Genomic DNA, 22,600 nt, shown 5'->3' with positions numbered 1-22,600 from the left:
TATTTTCACGAAAGTTTTGCATCCGAAAAATGCTCTATGTTTAAAATCAAGCGTCTTTCTTGGCGACAGAACGCATAAAGGAATAAATAAAAATACAAAATAAAATGGCGGGAAAAAGGCTCAAATTTCAAGTCCGTCTAACTCTCTTTAATATTAAGCTATAATTTTCAAACTCGGGCGGAAAGTTGGCCTATATGTCCCAAACCACCCTACCGAGAAAAATTTTTATAGACCATATAGGGGGGCCTCAAAGGCCCCTCAAGTATTTTTTTTTAGCGAACCGGGAGAGGGTCCTTGAAGCTATGTATTAGACTGATCTCCGTATAAACATGGTACAACGGCTAAGACCGCGTGCTAGTGACTTACGCCTTAAGCGAGGGGGTGCAGGTTCGAACCACCAAGGCAGAGGTCAATTTTTAAAATTTTTTATATTTTTTTCTTTTGTTTTTTTTTACATTATATTATTTATTTAATGTGTTTTTCGATACATTAAGGGAGGCTACATGCAAAAAAAAATTTTTTTTATTTGGGAAATTTCAAATACAGCTTAAAAACTGGAAAATTCCCGGAAAATTAGTTTATTTATATCATTTTTTTTAAAACTCCTTTTACAATATTTTCACGAAAGTTTAGCATCCGAAAAATGCTCTATGTTTAAAATCAAGCGTCTTTCTCGGTGAAAGAACGCATAAAGGAATAAATAATAATAAAAAAAAAATGGCGGGAAAAAGGCTCAAATTTCAAGTTCGTCTAACTCCCTTTAATATAAAGCTATAATTTTCAAACTCGGGCTGATAGTTGGCCTCTATGTCCCAAACCACCCTACCGAGAAAATTTTTTATAGACCATATAGGGGGGCCACGAAGTTCCCTCAAGTATTTTTTCTTAGCTAACCGGGAGAGGGTACTTGAAGCTATGTAGTAGCCTTATCTCCGTATAAACGTGGTTCAACGGCTAAGACCGCATGCTAGTGACTTACGCCTTAAGCGAGGTGGCGCGGGTGCAAAACCCGGCTGTGGTCAATTTTTAAAATTTTTTTTTTAATTATTATATTATATTTTTAATGTGTTTTTCGATATATTAATGGATCCTATATGAAAAAATAATTCTTTTTACTCGCGAAATTTCAAATAATTCTTAAAAACTGGAAAAATCCTGAAAAATTACTTTATTTGTATTATATTATTTTTATTAAACTCCTTTTACAATATTTTCACGACAGTTTAGCATGCGAAATGTGTTCTGTGTTTAAAATCAAGTGTCTTTCTTAGTGAAAGATCGCATAATGGAATAAAAAATAAAGTCCGAGGAACTAACGCTTCACCGTTATAAATTTTGATTATTTTAAGCCAGTATTATAAACGAAAAGGAGTAAGAGCTATAATTAAAACATTTCAAGCATGATTTGGCCTAGGAGAATAAATTAGATAAATTTGGAAGAGATGCATAAAATAGTAAAAAACAACAATCTCGAAGACACTTTTCCATACATTGACATTTGTCATATGTTTTTCAAGCGTGACATTGGACAATTGTCATTCATGATAGCTAGATGCAGTGGCGCACGCTCATTCTCCATACTAAATTTGGTAAAAAATGACTTAAGAAAGAATGAGTCATCATGAGCATTGAATATGATGTGCTGGAAAATGATTTTAGCAATGTGATAGAAGGCTTCACCTCTCAAAAAGTATTGCTATCTTAAACTTTTGATGAAAATGATGTAATTAAAGCTTTTATAATAATGTATAAATGTTTTACTTTCTTAAAATTATTCAAAAGTAAAATTTTTTCTTTGATATTATTCATAAAGAGCCCCCTGATGAAGACAGGCCGAGGGCCCCCAAAACGGCTCTGCCTTTTGGATTATAGATTTTCATTTAAAAAAGTTTAATATATTACCTTAACGCTAGTTTCGTGTACAAAATGAATAAATAATGAAAATGTGATCGAGCTTACACTTTATCGTTCTCATATATCTGCTATTTAACTAAAGTTTTTCTGGAGAGTATGCATAGCGCTATCGAAAGACGGAGCTCCAAAACTAGCACAGCAGTACGTTGTAGTTCTGGGAGGTAATGTCCCAATAGTTTCGTCAAGAGAGCTGTCCAAAGTTTAGAACAATTAATGTAAATTTTACTTTGTGTGTATTTCACCATATCGCGAAAACTTATAAAAAGAATTTGAAAAATTTTTGCTCTCAGTTATAAAGATCGTTTATCCAAAAGAAAATTCTATGCAAAATATAACTTATAGTAAATGCTAATTATTTTATTTAATAATAGTCGAAAAATTGAACTGCAGGGTAGAAATTTTTTTCAAAATTTAACTTTTCACTAATTGACCGATTTTGCTATTTAAAATTGCATTCTTTAAAATGATGTAAAAAAATTATCTACTATACAATTCAAAAATTTTAAGACTTATATTAAATAAAAAACCAATGATCATTTACTAAAAGATATATTTTGAGTGGAATTAAATTAAAATAAACGAATTTTACAACTGTGAACAAAAATCTTTCAATTCGTTTAAAAAGTACTAAAAAAAAAAAAAAAAAAAAAATTAACATGAAGGAATCCAAATTTTGGAATTCTCGTCTGTCCAAACTATTGGAAGCATATTTCCAGAGTTCCGGCTGCCCCCAATATCTTGGGGGTCAGACATCTACATCACTAAAAAAAAAAGTTGGTTTACTCAGAGAAAGTGCATTTTTGTGTCTGATTTCATAAAATATTGTTACTGTAAGACTGTCTTTTTTGTGTTAAAAGGGCATTTATACTTTATTCCTTTATTACTTGTTAAAAGCGCCAAATACTGTCTTTGGAGATTCTGGACCTCATTTCAAATCAACTTAAATAGAGTTGAACCGTTTAATGCTCATTATATGAATTATTTGCTTATGCTTTACTGCTACTTCGTAACCTGAATTAATAGTGCTTTGTTTTTTTTAATAAAGTGGAAAACTGTATTCTTTCTTCTTAGAATAAATCAATTATATTTTAAATGGTAATAAAAAGTATATTAAGTGCTTAATTTCTGGATCACTTTTATCAATATTAATGTACTTAAGCGTGTACTCAATAAAAGTTAATTTAAAAAAAGGAGCCGTTTTTGTACAATTGTTTTTAAAAATTCTGCAAATCAAGTTTGGTTTCTTTTTTGCCTACTATGGCAGGTAACACAACTTTTATTTTTATAACAATTAATTTAAGGCAGAAAGTAAGATTTGTATACTATTGAATTTGTAATTTTTGTTGAGAAGAATATAATTACATGTAGAGAATTGGCATTTTATGTTTAAATTTCATATTGGTTCAAAATCAAAGTAACTGATCCTAACCTATTTCAAGCATTGATTTGAAATAAATACTGTACTAAAATTTGGATATATGTCCAATTTTATTGTGTTTTTAATCGATTTTATTAACACACTGCGTTTTTAATCGAATTTATTAACACAGAAACTGTTCGTGTAGAACAGTTTCTGTGTTAATAAATTAATTCAAATATGGTGTTTTATGCTTTTTAAAGTGTTGACCACGCTGTAATTGGTCTTGTACCAGGCAGGTTCTGGGTTCGAATCCCGCTTAGTGCATAGGTGTAATCTATCTGTCCTTTTAATGGTGACGTTGATCCACCTTAATGGGACCCACAAAACAGAAACAAACAATAGTGCCTGTCACGTGCCATATGTTGCCAAAAGTGGTGGGCATTGAAATAATATTTCTGAAAAATATTAATCTTTGGAATATCTGGCACATCATTCATACAAAGTCATCTTAAAGACTAACAGTTAAAATTGAGTCAGCTACTTTAAAAAAAAAATCTTTCTTGTGTTTCAAATTTTATAAATTAGAATGTCTTTAAAGATTAACAGAATATTGTATTTTAAGTTTATACAATTGTATAATATTTTTATGCTCAATTGACTGAATTAAATGATAAATTCTATATTATGCCTTTTGAGGTAACAATATGTCTTTTTAAATCTGTTCTGGCTCTTTCTTTTAGTATCTTGCTTTTTTTTTGATGTGTCACGTTGATGCATTCTTTTATATATATCTAACGTCGTTGCCGAGAGGAAGGATAAAAACAGATCTTAGGCAGGGAAAGAGGGTACAATATTTAATTTTTAGAGAGAGAACAATCATCCAAGTGACACAAAATTGTTGTGTTCTTCAATAAAAGTTAGTTTCCCAAAACTGTGGCTTTTCTTCAAGTCAAGTGTTCTATTGTTCAATACTTATCAGTGTTTCAATCAAATGACTTCTACTAACGTACTATTGGACATATTTTCTAAATTTAAGAAGTTTTAAATTAAATACAGTAGCATTAAATTCTAAATTGAAATTTATTTCAACTGAAACAGTTGCAGTGAAATAGTAGTAAGCTTGTATATAAAGTGAACTAAGTACCTTGGATAGATATTCTATAAAGTAGCAGCTCTCCCTTAATCTTCAAGAAATGATAAATAAATGAGATACATTTTCTTTTGATAATTTTTATTTTTACCTTTTTATTTATTTTTTAGTGGTAAGTAAGAGTACAGCATATATGTAAAAAGTACAAAATAGGACACAAAAAAAAAAAGTTCTTATACAATATACAAAGAGTATTGGTAGACAGCTTGACTCTATGATGGTGCAATCACATAAGGTTTATGACAGCTACTAGTGGCAACATCCTGAGAAAAGGAGCAGCTAAAAGTCTTGTCTGCTTATTCAGCTGTAAAATAGAAGCATTTTTCTTGATAAAAAAATTTAAATCATGTTACCTTAAAGTTCTGCAGTGGGTCAGAATCTAATCTAAGACATAAATTATATTAATATCTGACAACTATGCCAAATAATGAAGAGCTTAATTATTTTTTATGAATTTAAAATATTTACAATTATATCTAATACATATAACAAAATTAATGACTAAATTTTGACTTGTTATGGCACAGAGATATTCTTCAAAGCGAATGAAAAAAAAAAAGGTGCTTGTAAAGGAGGTATAAATTTCATGTTAAGGAGATTTTGTGTAAGTGGTGAAATTAAAATTTTTGATTAGCGAAATTCCGAGAAAATTTTGTTGAAATATAAATTATTGATTTACGAAAGTCCGTTAATCAATAATCTTGAGAATCGCGGAATTCTGCAAATTAACAGAAGAAACACATGCCTAATAAGAACAGAAATTCCCAATAATCGCAATTTAAAATGAATTTTAAAAATCAAATTGAATAAGTCAAATATATTAAAAAAATAATCGTAGATAAATAAAAAGGATTCTACCTATACATTATTAGCCCTTACTGTTTATATTCAAAACTGCAATGAATTAATCTTAAAAAAACATACCTTTGGCATCACCAAGATTAGAAAATATAGTCTTGATTTTACAAAGAATATTTTCAGTAAGTTCACGAGATTTTACTATCATTGGAAAAATATTTCTCTGATTATACACCAATTCCTAAAAGAAACAATATATAGCTGTAATGAAATATTACAAGTTATAAAATTATAATGTTAAGTTTTATAGTGTAATGAATAAAACAGTTCAACACATTGAATCAACAATAATATATATATATATATATACACACACACAACAAAATAAATAAATACAAGAAAACACGAAGAAAGTTAAGAAAAACAATAACTTTCATTTATTGTGCATAAGCTGCAAGTAAACAGAACTCATTAGATAAGTTCAAAATAAAGATAAAACAAAGGAAAATAATAGACATAAGAAGAAAAGAAAAAAAAAGGGAGAAATAACTTTTTTTCTCTTTATTATTCCCCCCTTTATTTCTTCCTATGTCTATTATTATCCTTTGTTTTATCTTCATTTTGAATATATATATATATATAACAATTGCATTCTAGAGATTAAAAATGCAATCTGAATATTTAGTAAAAATGGCTGCTCTAGACACAGAAGTTACCCATAAGATTTCTTTTTGTGAGTAATGCAGATTTTTGCTAAACATTTTTAAATAAAAAAATTACAATAATAAAAACAAATTCTGAACAAAAAAAAAAACAAATTTAATTTAACAAAAAATAGCTAAAAAATAATATTGACCCAACGGGGGAACGATTAGGTAACAAGCAATTGTCCTTAATTAAGACAAATAACCTATTAAAAATACACATAAAGCATTTAAAAAATTTCGTCAAATAATGTTTTTTTTTCCTGAAAACACTCCCCCCCCCAAAGTTTTTTTTTACATAAATGAAAATTTCTTTTGGAAATATCAACTTTGCTATTATCTCATAAAAATAGAAGTATATTAAATTTAGAAATATTTTCATAATACTCTTTGTGAGTCTTGTTTTCTCATTTAATACTAAAAGAATACTAAACATTTACATTCATTGTGTAAAACATTTACAAAAAAAAAAAAATGGATAGTTTAAAATCATATATTGAATAAAAATAGGGTAATTATTTACACTTAATTCATGAATTCATTATAATAAATAATACAGATCTCAGTGAGCAATGAAGTAAACTCAGTGAACTGATGTGTCAAAATAATTACTGTTTTTTGAAATAAATTTCCCTTCAAGGTATAGAATTTTTTCTCTAGATACATCAAAAATAAATTTGAAAGCTAATTTAGATCATAGTTTAAAAAGTCTTTATTAACAAATTTTCTAACATAAATTTCTTCTCCTTCAATTTTTTAAAGTTGCAACACCCGATATTTTCTTTATGTTTCTCATGGCCAATCATAAAAAATGAATCATATGATCAGAATAAAAATTGCAATTTAAATATTGTTTTAAAATCACTGAGGTTTAAAGTAATTATTTCCTTAATTAAAACTTATCTTTAAAAATTATACTTACATTTAAATTATAATTATATTTTGTTAAAAAAATTCATCAACACAAAAATTGTAGTTGGGTATAATATTAGGCAGGTGAAAAACTGAAAACTTCAGCCAAAACACCATCTTCTTCACGTATAAATAAACAGCAAATTCACAAAATACATAATATGAAACTTCTCATTGAAAAACAAATTATGAAAATAATTTTAGCAAATAACAAGTAGTAGGTAATAAAAAATTAAAAAAAAAACTAATTATAAAGCTTAAGAACACAGACTCATTTCTTTTAAAAAAAATAAGTGATATAATTCAAAGATGATATGAAAAACTTGTGATACCTATGATATATTAACAAAACTCATGATATACTAAAAATTTAGAAATGCAATAAATATTACTTTTAATATTTATCTGTGTTTAGAAATAAACACTTGTTGTTAAACGAAATTTGAAAATATTTACAACATTTAGATAAATGACTTAGTTTAAAAGAAAGAATGTATGTGAAATATTCAATTTACAAATTTTTTTATAACAATGAGCTCATAAGTAAATTATCAATTTATTTTAAAAAAAATGATATCAAAAATCTTTACTTAAATAATGATAGTAGAGAATAAAGATAGTAGAACTTATAAAATGTTAACTTTTTAAAATTGTTTTATATTTTAAGAATCAGGGATGAGAGCAGTTGGAAAGTAAGAAAGAGGAAATTCAAGAATATATATATATATATATATATATATATATATATATATATATATATATATATATATATATATATATATATATATATATATATATATATATATATATATATATATAATACAAAAATTATAAATACTTTTATATTAATAAAAGAATTAAAACTCTTTCGGTTTCATAAAATGTCTTTGTTAAAGAGTAAGCGTAGAGGTATTCTATTTTGGGAACTCAAGGCTGAAAACATACCCAGGGTTGCCACAGAAAAAAATGAACAAAATAGTTGCTTTTAGTAGCCTAAAGCATGAAAATAGTAGCCAAAAACTAGGAAAATAGTTGCCTAATAAGAACAAAAATTCATCAAAAATATGACTAAAATTTTGTTAATGACTTAATTGTCATATACCATCATCCATTCAGTCAAGTTGGTGGCAAATATGATAATTTTCATATAAATGTTTATATATATATATATATATGGGCAATTCCACGAAAGTGTCAACTTTTAAGTGAAATTTTTTTTTATGAATTGCATATTTTAATTTTAAAAATATGTTCAGAAATAGCCAAAGTCTACATATTACTGTTTAATTTTTGATAATTTTAAGTTTTTTGAATCTGGCAGCATTCTAAAGTAATCACATGGCTGACAAGTGAATTCTTCACATTTGTGCTCAAACTGTTTTCTTGAAAAATACTTATAAAATAAAAGAAATGTATCTTTCTTTTGCAATATTTTGATAAAAATAAGCATATAGTACAAAATTTAAACACTTAAAACATAGCCTTTAAGTCATTTTAAGTTTAATATATTAAATAAAAGTAACTTTTTTTTGTGTCATTCCGTCACATGTTTTAGTATATTTTTTTAAATAGCAACTGCGTTTTTGAATGAAAATGTGTATATTTTGGAATATAAAGCAGATGTGGCATAGGAATCAATGAGAAATTGTAAAATTCTATGCATTTGATTATTAACTTCCAATAATTAGCGTGACGGAATGACACATTATCGGCGATGGAATGACAAAACGAGTCCTTGAGAAGCTTAGTCAAAAACTAGGGAATTATTTTTTTTTCAATTAACCTAATGGCTAAAACAGCAGTTGAAAGACAGATAAAATGTTGAAAAAGACCAAGATCCCCATGATATGATGAAGAAAAAAAACAGAGAAAGAAAGGCAGAGAAGAAAGCTTCCGCGACAAAAGTTGGACTTAAAAAACTCAGAAGTGCAAACGCTGTTGTGCAGAGATTGTGTAAACAAAGAAAAAATCAAATTCTACCAATCTCTTCACATACAAATAATTTAAATTCCCTATACAAATTCCTGCAGAGTCTTGGTAAAGCCATAAAAAAAATGTACACTCACCATAAAAAATATTGTACACTCACTTCCAAAATCACCAATAGAGGTAAAAAAATTAATTCAGTCTTTATGTGAGAACATCGAACTCAAAAGAAAAGTAATGTAATGTTGAAAAAGTAATGTTGATGAGCTGTTTAATTTGGTTAAAAAAATTTTACTGTCAAGATGATGTTAGTTACAAGCCCCCAAGTATGAAGGATTCAGTCATAATACAAACTCTGACAGAGTAACGAAGAGTGCAGATGCAATATATACTTATGACCTTAAAAGAGGCTTTTCATAAAGAAGCATATATTGATGTAAAGTGTGTCTTATCTAATTTTTGTTCTTATTCTCATTTTTGTTAAGTGTATTTCCTTAATACCTCACAGCACATGCACCTATAAATACCATGTAATTGTGATGTTGTTCTAAAAAGCCAAACAAGATGTTGGCTGCTGTAAAACGGCACATAATATGTAAAAGAATTTTATGATTTCATAAAGTCGAAGCAACAAATCGTTGAAGTTTTGTTTATGTCCAGCTATTCTATTTAAGAGAGGGCAAAAGAGAATGACTTCATCTAGACACTTGCTACATTAGCATTGCCAGGAACAAGAGACCTACACTAGATGCTCATGTAGTTGAGAAGCGAATCATCAAAATTGGAATGCTTTCTAATTTTAACCAAAACCAAGTGTATGATTTGAAAAGCCACTGTTTTGAAGAGGAAATGGAAAATATGATTGAGGAGTATGCGGTCGGCTCTTTAATCATTGTCCCATACTGCGAAAAAAAAAGAAGGCACATTTATATGCAGCGCAAATTACTTTGATAAACAAAGACGATTTAGATGTTAAAGTATTTAAAGAACATGGGACAAAAATTGATTTATGCATAAATTTCCTGAGAACGAAGATAGGACGTGACATTGGCAAGTTAGATATAAAACCTCTTCTGAGACAACCTAATTTTCAAATTGTTGAAATTTTAACTGATTCTTACGTAAATATTAATTCTGTTTATCTGTTACATTCTGTTTATCATTTACATGTTAATAAAACATTTTTTAAATGAAGACTTTCTTCCACTAAACTTTTTGTCATTCCGTCACAGCAAATAGATGTTAATAACTGCTAGCCAACCTGAGGCTAATTTTCCAAATTCACAATTTACATTGCTTACACATTATACTAAAAGTAAAAATTGGTTCAGGAAAATAATATAGTTGCAAAATTCACAGAAACTACCAGTTCTAAGCGGCATGCCGAAAGCTTGGTTGCCAAAATGTCATTCCGTCACACAAGTAAAAAGTTCATGAAATTAAAAATAAAAAAAAATACAAAATTCGTTTTTTTTAGTTTATGAATCACATTATACCAATAATAATGATATCCATGAGAAAAAATAATGTTTATTTGAAATTAGATGCATAGAAACTTCAATTAATTGTCATCATGCAAGTCAAAACGTCATTCCGTCACATATGAAATTGCCCATATATATATATATATATAAAAAGTGATTACTAAAATTCGAAATTCATGCATTGTAATACCGTTAAAATTTCTTTTTTTTTTTTTTAAAAAAAAATTAGAAAAATCATGCAGAATTTTTTAGTGATAATCATTAAAAAGGTGATCGAGATATGAAATAGACTTACAATGGAATTTGTGCAGATTGAACGAATTAAAAAGTGAAGACTCAAATTTGCAATTCAAAATTTTTAACATTTTTTATTTTTTATTTTCTTTCACCAATTTATGCTTGAAAAAAAAAACATTTCTAGGAGTACAGAAAAGTGACCCAATAGTTTCCTTTTCTTGAAAATAGTTGCTTTTTTAGCCTTTTCAGGCCAGAAAAGTTGCCATAGTCGCCTACGCCTAAAATAGTTGCAAATAGTGGCATTTTGGTCGCCTGTGGCAACCCTGTAATCAGGCATAATGATCACAGATTTGATAAACATTTAAAAAAAAATATTTTACAGATTTCAGTTCTTATTTTTTTATTTCCTTAAAGAGCTTATTGATAAGAGAATAATAAAATTTTGCAAAATTATTTCAAACATAATGTTTGACAAACAAAACTACTTCATTGGAATACAGCTAGTAGAAGAGAAAAATGAAAAATTAAGGGAAGTAACAGAAATAAAAAAATTAGCATAAAATAATCCAAATCAAGACGTTTATTTACTGAAAATAATACCAGGACAAGAAGTTTGCTTAAAATTTTGTAAAAATATGTTAGTGCTCAGAACTAGCATTCAACTTTCTTAGTTTTGCTGACTAGTAAAAATTAAGACAATTAACGCTCGTTAGCACAACTCTCTCTATTACTACAACCCTTCCATTTTAACGACCAATATATGAAGTATCACAAGCTTTTCGATTCCATAGACGTAATGTTATTGTAATGTCCACCAGAGAGCCCGAACTGAACTGTTCATTTTAATATAGCACCTGAAATTTTATCTTTTTGCTTACTTCTAAGAAAATTACTTCAAAAACAGAGGTTAAATATTATTATGTGCTTTTGAAGTAAACATTCTCTCCAGGAAATAATTCAAGCTAATATTTAGTTTGATGTTATATTATAATAGTTTTATGCCAATAAATCTCTATAAATCAAAAAAAGGACACTTTATTCTTACCCTAAGTAGTCAGGTCTACTTTATAGTCAAAAAGAGGGTGAAATATTGATCACTTTTCATTATAGAGATTTTGAAGCGTATATTGTGTTCCTATACGAAAATCGGAGTCACACCTGTTTGCATTCATAACATTTATAAATTTCTGTACAAACGTTCAATTAATTCATGAATCTTGTTTTTTTCATTTGAAGGTGGCATTTACTCTTTTGTAATGTGATTAAGTGGCTTATTTTGGAATAAAAACTCATAGTTTTTATAACATTCTTATTAATTTTATTTTTGCTAAGTATTTCTTTGGAGGTATGTTATTTAACGAAAATGGCTGCCTGTAACCAATGTAAACATCATACGTTTCAAACAAAAATTAAAAATGTTGAAGGAAGCTGATAAAAGAATAATCTTTTCGTTAAATTCTTTATCAATTATTATAATTGTTTCTTCATGAAGAATATGTTTCATTCTTATGATTTATCAATAATATGAAAAAATTATTGCTTACTCATCCATTGAAGTCATTTTTTCACATTCAACAGAAGTTGCTTTAGCATCAAACACCAGACTTTGTATTAAATCTTTTTCACCTAAAACAAAGAAGGAAATATTTAATGATTTCAATTTTTATAGGCTAACCATAACAGAAAGAAATATTTTTCAGTTCCAAAACAAAGAATAAAAGCAGTGGGTTTGCTTTTTTGGCAATGTCATAATAATATAGATAAATTTGAAGATAGTTAAAAGTAATATTAATAAATGTAATACGTTTGCTTCCAATCAGTAGTTAGTGAAAGTCACCTAGGAGTTAAGGGCATCAGCAGAAATTTTTCTCAGGGGGTGCAACTAGCAAAATGTTCCTTTAAATAATTCAAAAACCGTTTTTTATTGCAAAATATATTTATGTGTGTTGTAGATCAGAAATTTTCACAATTTCAATAATTTAACTGCAGCTACAAAGCAAACAATTTACAATTTTTATTAATATGCAAAAATTAAACAAATAATAAATAGCAAACTTTATTTAAGTTTTTTAATTAAAATATAGTATGAGCTCAACAGGAATAAACAGAGCTCTAGTGTTCCATAATTTTAAATTTAATATTAAATAATTGTTATATCTTCCAATCAGAAAAAAATATATTCATCTATCCATCGTTTCAACAATCAGTGCAGGTATAATAGTTAATTTTAAAGATATAAATTTAAAAATGTAACATTTGCAATAAGTTTATAAAACAGACATTTTTTTCTTCAAAACTTTGATTTTTATTGATTCTACAAATAACTTTACTAAGCTAGTGTTTTTTAAATTTAACCCGTTTAAGAACCAGTTATCCAGTTGAATTAATTATGTCTTAATTTTCTTGAAGTGATTATTTAAATTACATAAATGTCTGTCCTCAAGACATTAGTATGTTCCTGATTTTGCTTTTATGTCTTGTTATGAGCTATTATGCAATATAGAAAACAAATGTTCTTCCAAATACTACAGTTTTCTTACTTGAAAGTGACCTCATTTTTTATGGTTTTAGAATTGGTTAACAAAGAGAAATTTTACAACTGTTAAACTGTATTACATAACTAAGTGCTTATTTCTCAAATAAATCAATATTATGTATCAATTGTTATATTGATACATAAAGATTTAATGGCAAAGAAACTAAAAATTTATAAAAGTTTTTAGTCAAAACAAATTGTTTCATTAAAACAAATAATTATTTAATATCTACAAAATTAAATAAATATAAAATAAGAATGGGTTCAAAACGAGAAATTTTCAATGTTACATTGATACATAAAGATTTAATGGCAAAGAAACTAAAAATTTATAAAAGTTTTTAGTTAAAGCAAATAGTTTTATTCAAACAAATAATTATTTAATACCTACGAAATCAAATAAACATTTATACACTCACATATTGGTTTGTCAAATATTGGAAGGACGGGTGGTGCTTGTTCTCCATCTAAAATTTTGATTAGCAAGAGAGTCAGTTAAAAACGTTCTAATACTGTCTTCAGCAGATTTATAACCATCATCCTCTTTTTGGGGGTTTTCACAATATACCCTAATATAAACAGAAATTAACAAAAATGTATTACATAATGAAAAAATGGTAAACAGTAGAAAATTAAGTGTAAAAAAATACAGAATTGGAATAAATATACATCTGTAAATGAATACTTTGTACGCATAAAAGGCTAACATAACCCTAAAAAAAGGGACGGATTCGTTTCTTTCTGTTGGCCACAACAATGCCTCAATTGCATCAAGAAACGAAACACGAATAATTCCTGATCGCGAGCACTAAGTTAAATAGCAATGACTTAATGAAATTTGAGGATCAGGACCAAAAGTCATAGAATAATTCAGTTTTCGCCACTATTTATCGCGACATAAATGAAAATTTTTGAATAAATTTTTTAGGCCTAAATGTGTGGAATTATGTTCCTTTTCATTCAGTTAAGAAATCAGTAAAATACAGATGATTGAAATATGCAAGAAAGACAGAAGTAAATGCAAAACATTTCCATGACTTGCACTAGTCATTTTCAAACTTATATTTTGGATATCTAAGTTAAACAAAATTAAACACATATGAAAGAAAAGTTTTATGCCTTTGTTAAGTGGAAATGTAGAATTTTTAAAAATTTAAAGTGTGTCATTCCCAAAATAAATAAAAAATGGCAAGTCAGCATAAGTTGCCAGTGCCAAATTGTTAATTTTAAATTATACAAACGATTATGATATTATTTGTAACTGATCATAATAACTATTAGTAAATAATTTAAGTTATTAAAAAAAATTACAACAATAGTTTTTTATTACTACTTGATAAATTCAATTCAGAATGTTTGTATAAAGGAAGGAAATAACTTTTTTCAAGCATACATTTGCAGCCAGAGTATAGTCCTTGAAATACTGCATGAATAAGAATAATATACTATAATGCTTCATTATCTAGTCAGCAAGCTAAACAAGTTGTTTGTGAGATGATTCAAAAGAATTAACAGAGAAAATTATTCCATGGCAGGGCCTGCGATAAAGATTTCAAATTATTAGCCAGTAAATTAACCAAATATCTTAAGTATTTGCCAATTTTTCGAAGTCTTTGCCAAATGCAAATCTTAAATTTTCATGATTAATTTTTTTTTCTCACAGAAAATTATTTTACGGTAATTTGTTTTAAGCTTATATTATTTGGACCCAATTCTAATTGGTTATGTTGCGCATCCCCGAAAATTACCGCAATTGAATAAAAATATTGATTTGTTTAGAAAAATTCATTTTGAGGGTCGAGTTAAATATAAATTTTTCTTTCCAGTGGAAAAAATAATTTGGCAAAACACAATTTAATTCATCAAATTCACGATTTTATCACATTTTGTGAGGTGGCAAATACTTAGCACAGGCCCTGCATGGGTTGAAGAGCAATGGTGAGCAGGGTTTGCGAACCCCTTGTTCATTAATAAAAACTTTTGCAAAGTATAGAGCTGTGCATTAGCTACTTATCACCCTTTTAGTTTTTTAAATTTAACTAAAACACTTTAGCCTAAAAGTTGATTGGTTAAAACTGTTGAATTAAAACATTATTAAAAATGAAAATTGTTCAATAAAACACGAATAAAAATGAAATAATTAGAGCTCAGTCTATTGTAATTTTCAAAGAAAATAAGAACATCTAATTATCAATTGAATTTTTCTTCAAAATGCACAAATTTATAAACAAAGATATAGTATATGACTAAAATTAAAAATATTTTAAAAAAGATTCATGGGCAGAGTTAATGCATTCATTATCAATGCATGAAGAATTTCAAAAAATATTTCTAAAAATTTTAAGGGATACATGCCTTTAGTAAGTTTATTCACAATGACTTAATAAACAGAGAGAAAGTAATAATAATAAATGAATAAATAGTATTAGCATGTTAATTTGAGTTTGAATCTCGATATTTACCAATCAGGATGGACTCGCCAGTTATCACCACGAAAAAAGTCCATCCCTAAAACAAAGAAAATAATTTATGTGAACGGTCAAACAAATTAAAAATAAAAATACAAGAATGATTTGAAATGAAAATTTTATTTAAAAAAAGTTAAATTATGAAGACATAAAAAAAAGTAGAAGAATTTTACATTAGTTTTGATTTTCTAAACATAAATAAATATAAACCATGAAGAAAAGGAGTATAAAAAATTCAGCACCTTTTCTTTACTTATGGAAAGCTAGTTTAAACTAGTCAATGTGTTAAAATAATAGTAGTAACTCTCCAAACATTATTTAGACAAATGATTAATCTCTATGATCAATTATAACTTTCTTTCTTCTGCATGCAAGTCGAAAAAGGTTTTCCATCAGCAAGATTGTGCACATTAAAGAAATTTGAACTCATAATCCTCATAAAATAGTTAAAAAATAACAAATTAATGAAAATGCATTGTTTGTTGATAATACGAGGAAGAGTTTAAATAGAAAACAAATGTCAAAAGTAGAAAATAACAGATAGTGAACTATTAAAAAAGAAAATTATTGTGACAATCTAATAGGTATTCAGCAAATAACAAATGAAATCTTATTAGGTCATGCTAAGTATAATAGAATATTAAATATTAAGTTTTAACTTTTGAGAGATAACAACTAATCAAAAAATGAATTATTTATGTTAATCATACTTTTTATCCAAGGAAGCTCATGTTGCGTGAGTTTTAAATTTTTTCAATTATCCAAATATTTTATAATATTGATCCTAATTCAACAGAGATAGATACATAAATTTGAAGTAATATCCTGTATGTAAAAATTGCTGATGCATCGGTCATTATAAATATACATATGTTTTTCCATAACTAAAAGTAGCACAAAAATAATAAAAAGGTTAAAGTATAATATAAAGCTGTTTCTATCATTACCTAAATGCTTATAAACTATGTCTCGATTTTTGCTTCTTATATGCATATGGGTTTATGTTTAAATAGAGTCCTAAAACACATTCTAAAATTGAATTAATATCTAAATATTTTATAATCAAAATGTTTTTATCCCTAAAATCTAAATGCTTTCAAATATTGAAAAATTACATAATAAAATATAATTTTGGTGACAAAAAGTAACACCTACAATCTTCTTCTTTTCTTTTCACTTCAACTTTTCTGATTACTCTATAATGGCCATAAGGTTCAGGCAAAGAAACAGCTAATCTATAAGATACAATAAAATAAAAATGTTTTGTCAACACTTTGATAAGTAATAACAGTAATATAGAAAACTTAAATTTTCAGCATGAAAGAATCGAAACAGATGGCAACAAAATAGAAGTTAAGAATTCAAAACAAATTTTTCTATTTTGTTTTTTCCATTTGGTAATAGAATTTTTCATATTTATTTTGAATAACTTTCATGGACAATTAGCATTTTGTTATTAACTTTCACAATTGCTAATACCAATAATGATTTTTTTTTCCTTTTTCCAGAAATAAAGTAATGTAGAAAATCAAAATGTTTGGGTGCTCAAATATCAGGAATAAACATCTATCCTGCATATTCCAAGAAGTTAAGCTTTAACTCTCAGTTAAAATTATAGAATTAGAAAATTTTTATTTCTATATCTTTACATAATTATTTGAACAAACCCTTGTAGACAAAATTCCATACTTCTATGAGAGAGAATGATGAAATTTCAAGAATAAAAGTCGATAAAATGTTATGCTACGATAAAATGTATGATAAATGCTACAATAAAATGCTGTTAGTTTTAAGGACTGGAATTTGGAATAGAAAAATATCCATATTTATTTTGAAAATATTGGCAAAAATCTTGGGTCCTAAATGATTTATTTTCTTAGGGACAGCAGAGAAAGAGAACACTTCAGGACCTGCTAAATGCTGTGCCTAAGACCTTACAAAGTCTAGAGATATTCTGAAATTGAATGTAATAAAACTTTTCATTACCGTAAATGAGTAAAAAAATTGTGAAGTGTACATTGAATGGAACTTTTAGTATAGATATAGGGGCATCAGATATAGTAAAAGACTCTGCCTCCTGTTTTCTAACACTCATCAATCGCTCGGAAAGGGACTCATAACAGAAATTTTTTTAATGTTTTGGCTTCGCTAAGGCTCCAACAATTTTAATATATATTTATATGTGATTTTTAATTTCAGATTTGAAACTTTTATTACAAAGAGAAACAAAATAAGCAAATAAATAAAAAATAACGTAATCATCAGCTCACACTTAAAATATAAATTTAATATAATTCCCAGTTCAGATAGTTGTTCATTCTTAAGAAAATAATTGAATCTAATAAACTTTCATTTAGAACTGATCTTAATTCACTAAATAACAAGAATAGCTTTTCTACCACAACTTGGGTAACAGACAATGTAGTTACAATGCAGCAGGTTTCTTGAATGTTTGTAGGACACGATGAAATTTCTGAAACATTGATGCATGAGTATGATAGAGCTGTCACTGCTTTGATTCTAACAAAAAGGAGCAGTAGCAAGGAAGCCACTGTTGGCTATAAAATCCCAAGACAGGGGGCAGCATCATAAAAAACATCACACTAGGATCGACCAGTGGTCAATTCCCACTTCCATGTTGAGACTATCCCTGCAAGTGTGGAGATGAAGGAGAATAGATTCGTTCAAAGGGAACTTATTTTATTTAAAAACAATTCTCTCAATTTTTATCATTATTTTGGAAGAGACACTGGAATGTTCACAAATTCCATTGTGACAGAGGGAACCTCAGATGAAGCATCTGCTCCCCTCTACGTACACTCTATAATAAATCTATTTCTTACTATATGTAAAAGTGATTAACTTATCCAAATGAATTAGGCTGCATAAATTTAAGTCTAAGCTAAATCTTACTTCGAGCACGATCGACAATGGAATATGCGTCGATCCAGGTATTTGAGCTTGTTAAGGTTTACCTTTACAGTTAAATGGTAGGTACCAGGCACAATGGGAAAAGTAATTTAAGAAAATTAGGCAGTGGCAAGAAGGTTGAAACGGGGTGGGTGGGGGTGCTGTGATAGCATTAGCACAATGGGGGAAATTTAGGGCTACAGCACCAAGGAAAATAAAGCTTAGGAGTGATCTGGCTCTAGGTCTCTACCCAGGAGAATTGCTTCGCCATTCTACACTATTTCTTATACTATAATCATAATTACAATAAAATACTTTTGAAGAAAATATCATAAAGGGAAGCATGCTAACTTTACTATAGAAGAGTTTAAAGGAAAATAAACAATATTAATAAAATATGAGAAACATAACAACATAGAAACTAGACAATAACTATTTCTGGAGACAATATGAAGGAAGACTCAAACACTTACGAAAAAGGAGTGTCATCAATAGGTCCATAGTAGTAAGAATTATTCCGAGTAACAATTCTTTTCTGCTCCAGATAAAAAAAAAGAACATTAAAATAAGTAACAAAGTAAAAAATCCAAGGAAACAGCAAAATTATTTGTATAATAAACAAAAGCAGTAATAAAGGTAAGAAAAATTCATAAAAATGAATTATATTAAAATCTTAATCGATTGCTAAATAGCAAGATAATTCTAAGATCATATTAGATCACTTCATTATCACAAATTAAAAGAATGCAAAAATTTAATTTATGAAATCTATTGGGAAAAATAATACATTATTTGTTATCATTATTATCTTTATAAATTTTTTTTTAATAATTAAATATGGTTATGAATAATATTTCAATAAAAAAATTCATGTTCACAAAAAATTGTAATTTACTTTAATTTTTTTTCTCCAGCAAGTAAATCTGTGACAGAATAAAATGTAAACAGTTTCTTAGAAATTGCTAAGCAACTAGAAAACTTTAGTTTCATTTAGATGAGGCGAATTGCAAATAACATTACTTGCATGCATTACAGATGAGACAGGCTCAACCAAACCCCGATACCAGCATTATAACAAAACAAAAACAAAGTTTTCAGAAACTAATGGAGAACTTTCTATAAAATTTAAATATATATTTTTTCAACATACAAGAATCTGTTTAGTTAAGTTATTTGGTATAAAATATATGCAAAGAGCATTAAGAATTTAGAAATTTTTAATATCACGGCCTGAAAATATTTAATTTTAAATAATGTATTCTATATGTCAGTAAATATTGGCCTTATAAATAGCTTTTAAGAAATTCTCAGCGTTTTTACTTATCAAATCTTTTGCTCAAATCAAAAGATTTTGGGATTACTCTCAAAGAGTGAGTTTGAGCTCACTAGTTTGAGTTGAGCTAATTTCAATACACTTGGACTGGCTACATTTTCCCCATAAGAAGTTTTAGTTAATGACATCATCATCATTGGCACGACAGCCCAGGGTGGGACATAGTCTTCTCTAGAAAATTTCTCCATGTCATTTTTCTTGTCACCAGATCTTACTAGTTCGAAATGCTGATTATTTTAAAATCCCAATGATTGAGTCATTCAAGTTTTGGATGTCCTCTAGCTTTACTAACAACTGGTTTGTGTAAGAATATTTTATGAGTTGGACTAGTTGTATCTAAGCAAATGCGCCCAACAAATCTCATTGTTCAAATTTTATTATATCTATGTCCTCATAAATTATGAAAATTTCTGTAGAAAGTGCCCTCTTTGACTTTGCCAAAAATGGTTTGCAAGATGTTTTTTTTTCCACAGATGGTTAACATAAGCTTCTTTCTTCGGGAGAGTCTAAGTTTCAGATGTATAGATAAGGATTGGGCATCTAATAGTTTTGCACAGGAGTAGTTTTGTATGTCTCTTTACGCATACTGATCTAAGGCCATTTAAAAATTTTTAAAGTATTATTTTAACTTCTATTGCTTTATAAAACATAACATTGCTGCATAAAACATTAAGGTGAAATACTACACAAGGGTATCTCAAATTCCTTCCAGTCTTAAGTCATTGTTAAAAGGAAAAGGGTAACTAACAAAAAGGGTTTCTCTGAAATTAAATAAGTTCCATTTTTCTGAGGAAACAATTTGAGCACACCAACATAAACTGGGGGAAATGTCGAAGCTAAGTGAATACAACACTAAAAAAAATTGAGTGACATAAAAAAAAGTTGCAAAACTTCTCTGGTTACTTGATGTCATAAAAAATTTCAAATTTTATTGACAATTAATTAAGGAGAACTACTTGCAAAGCCTTCAATTGGAATTTTTACAGCCATTTTCCCCCAACCTATTCTTCTGTCTACCATGTTTTTTCTTATCTGAAACAACATAAAAAGTTCATTAGTAACGGAAACCAGTTTTAAAAGTAATTTTAAAATAAAATAAAATTTCATACTTACTATTAGCAACTGATCTTCAAATTCCTTGGAACAGACATAAAAAATACAAGTTGCAGTTAAAAAGAAAAATAAACAATTGATTATGAACACATACAAAAAGTAATAAATTTGCAAGCATTACAAATTAATAACTGTCAAATCTATCATAAGGATTAGATTACTTCAATGAAAATTCCATGCAAACAAAATGTAATAAATTAAAATATTCAGGGTTTATAGGAAATGTAATAATTTTGATGCTATGTCCATAATTACACACAGTCTCATATAAAAGTGTTTTATTATGTTCATGGAAATAGAATTTCCAACCTCTGCTAAATTTTATAAGTTTAAATTACCAGATCAGTCAGGGAATTTTCCAGAACATTTATGCACTGTTGTACACCCTTGGTTAAAATAATGCCATTACTAAAATATTCGATAATGAGTTTTTTTTAAAATTATAGCAGTTTGAGCACACAGTTTTCTGACACAATTTATAGTAAACGGAAACTGTTTCCAGAGATAAATATACCATTTATTAAATTATAAACTACATAGTATTAAATATACACACACCATCTAATAAAGAAAATCGATGTGTATACAGCACCTAACTCTCAGCAGCTAGATTATTGAGGAAAAATACTACCAGTATTAGTTGAATTATGGATTAAAGTCTCCCATTTCTTCTACAAGCAATGCAAAACAAGATTTTCAAACAAAAAGTCTTTAATGAAGGAGTAGTGGTGAGTTTCAAGTCAATATTTCAAAATAGCAAGCTTGATAGTGAAGAATAACTTAAGATGTAACATGAAAATAAAATTTTTTGTCCTTTTTCATTAATTTTTACAGAATTACACAAGTTAAAAATGTACAGAAATATAAGTCACAATTAAGGGCCAGCACTGGATACAAGGCGACTAAATACAACAAATTGTGAATAAAAAATTGCCTGTCAGTTGCAACCGAATTGGCACTTTTTCGTCCAAAATGCACCCGCGTGCATTAGCAAGCAGGTTATTATTTTTTTTAAATAAACATAGAATTATTCTGAATATTTTTTTATATTCTAAAAATTACTTTATTGCAGCCTTATTTTTTAAATTTTTTCTTCATTTTAGATATGAACACTGCAGCGTTTACCATATTTTGGGAAATGACTTAAATTATTAATAACAACACCTTTTTTAAATTGCTTAAAATTTTCATTTTTTGAAAAAACATAAACATGTTTAAAAAAATGGCTACGGTTGAAAATCCATTGACTAGTATCAAATTTTCTTAATTTTTTCCAATAACTCACAGCATTATTGCGTCTTCACTCTGAAATTTTTATGGGTTTTTATAAATTCCTAAATACAAGTCAAATTAAAGTTGCAAACCAGAAAATAATTTTAACAAAGAAGATCAGACTGAATATGGAGTTTAATAATACAAGACAAAACACTGTGGCAAATTTAAGCAATTAAACTAAGACTGTCAAAAAAAAAAGAGAAAGACTACTGATGTATTTCAAAACAGAGGGAGTAATTTATATAAAGCTACTTAAAACTATAACTTTGTTTTGACAAAAAATAATCATATGAGTTGGCTATGTTAATAAGATTGAAATTTTCAAGGATATTAACACAGAGAACAAAAAATAGGAAAGAATAACTTACATACAAACCGGAATTTGTGTCAACTAATTCAACTTCTGTTAGGTCGACATTTCTGTATCCTGGCTTAAGTAACTCTTGAAACTATAAGAAAATATTTCATATCATCCCAGAA

The 22,600-nt window shown here is 27.6% G+C and overlaps 1 pseudogene across 1 annotated transcript in view; it reads right to left on the bottom strand.

Annotated features, from left to right (window-relative positions):
• Window positions 1-4,488: 4,488 nt before the first annotated feature.
• The window catches only part of LOC147816994 (voltage-dependent calcium channel subunit alpha-2/delta-3-like), a 46,866-nt pseudogene continuing 28,754 nt past the window's right edge, over window positions 4,489-22,600 (bottom strand). The window contains exons 13-22 of the transcript XR_015429776.1: window positions 22,489-22,569; window positions 20,846-20,869; window positions 20,693-20,764; window positions 18,873-18,934; window positions 16,645-16,724; window positions 15,484-15,529; window positions 13,441-13,590; window positions 12,030-12,111; window positions 5,349-5,463; window positions 4,489-4,728 (exon numbers count right to left, since the gene is read on the bottom strand). The product of XR_015429776.1 is annotated as a voltage-dependent calcium channel subunit alpha-2/delta-3-like (transcript). The remainder of the gene's footprint in view (window positions 4,729-5,348; window positions 5,464-12,029; window positions 12,112-13,440; window positions 13,591-15,483; window positions 15,530-16,644; window positions 16,725-18,872; window positions 18,935-20,692; window positions 20,765-20,845; window positions 20,870-22,488; window positions 22,570-22,600) is intronic.

Source organism: Parasteatoda tepidariorum, chromosome 1 (genome assembly GCF_982258835.1).
Source record: "Parasteatoda tepidariorum strain Cologne lab strain chromosome 1, Ptep-v5.0, whole genome shotgun sequence".
NCBI lineage: Eukaryota > Metazoa > Arthropoda > Arachnida > Araneae > Theridiidae > Parasteatoda > Parasteatoda tepidariorum.
Note: the sequence above shows the minus strand (reverse complement) of the source record. Positions and strands in the feature narration are given on the sequence as shown.